We start from the raw sequence: 1,526 nt of genomic DNA, 5'->3' as shown, positions 1-1,526 counted from the left end.
CGTTTGTGTGTGCACGTGTTTGCGTGTGTGATTGTGTGTGCGTGTGCGTGCGCGTGTTTGTGTGCGTGTGTTTGTATATAGGTGTGTGCATGTGTTTGAGTGTGTGCGTGTGTGTTTGTGTATGTGTGTTTGTGTGCACGTGTGTTTGCATGTGCATGCGATGTGTGTGTTCGCGTGTGTGCATGTGTGTGCGCGCATGTCTGCGTGTGTGCATGTGTGTATGTGTGCTGTATATATAACTGACAGATCACGTCGGGATGTATTAAGTGGGGCCGCTCCGACGGTGTGGGCCCCCGTGCGTCGCGTGCTAGTTCACTCGACGAGCAGGGTCCTTTCTCGATGTATCCGCAGACCGAGTCTCTCCGAGCACACATACAGCCTCCGTGCTGCTGAACCCGGGAGAGAGGGCGCACTCCCTCGGCACCCGGACGCTTCCGTCACCCCCTCCCTGTCACCGCTCCTTGCTCCCCATGGTGCCCGCTGTCCTGAACATCATGTTGCTTTTGCGCATTTTCCTGTTTTTGCATTTTGTGCCAGTGGCCTCGGCCGCCTCCGAGCTGTGGCTTCCTTCACGCCACGGATTTCAGGTCTGCTCAAGCCTTTTGCCTGATTTACGATTGCGTCTTTCGTTTTGTTAGGACTTTGGCTCCTTTAGCCCCGTTTATGGGCATAAGTAGGCGGAGATGTTTTGTTTCTGTCCCCCAGGATGTGGTATCATTGCGTGTTTGCACGTGTGCGTGTGATGAAAATGCTCTCGTACCATTACGGGTTTTTACCCCAGCACTGTTCGAACCGCTGTCTCACCTACGCAGCCACCGTCTTTGTCACTGTTAGGAGCTGGCTAAGGCCTAGGTGCCAGGCATCGTGTGGCTCCCGGGGCAGGCGGCTCCCGGGGCAGGTGGCCAGCAGGCAGGGATGGTTCTCGCTCCTTTCGTGTTCCGTTCACAGACTATTGAGTAAACAATAACTCACAATGTGAAGACTGAGAGGGGGACGTTGACCCGGTCCCGTTAGCCAGCTTCTTGTCACCGTGCAGTCGGGGCTGGCCACACAGTTGCCGTGACTTTTGGGTCTGTTGTCCTTAAGTATGACATTTTGAACGTCGAACTTCCGAATTCTTCTAGGCTTGAAGTTTTAATTTTGGTGGCAGTTGTCACAGGGCGAAAGAGGCGACTCGGACTCACTCTCGTGACTCGCGGGCTGCGGCTGCGGGGCTGGCACTGATTCTCGGTGCTCAGCTGCGATCGTCAGTGCGCCCGCCTTTCGCGTCTGCGCTCCCTGTGTTACTTGATCGTCTCCTGGTCTCTGCACCGTGTCCCCACCGAGAAACGGGCCATCTGTTTAGGTTCAGAAATTCAAGTTTGGAATGTCTTCAGGATGCAGCTACCTTTCTGTGGGTAAAGAAACCAATTCCCCAACACTTAGAGTTTCATCTCCCCTTTTTTAAGCCTTAAGGAAACTGGGGGTGGAAGTGGCCGAGGAACCTGCTGGGAATTAAACTCTAAATTAACACAAAATCACTTCCG

The sequence above is a fragment of the Pteropus vampyrus genome, unplaced genomic scaffold (genome assembly GCF_000151845.1).
Source record: "Pteropus vampyrus isolate Shadow unplaced genomic scaffold, Pvam_2.0 Scaffold688, whole genome shotgun sequence".
Classification (NCBI taxonomy): domain Eukaryota; kingdom Metazoa; phylum Chordata; class Mammalia; order Chiroptera; family Pteropodidae; genus Pteropus; species Pteropus vampyrus.
Note: the sequence above shows the minus strand (reverse complement) of the source record.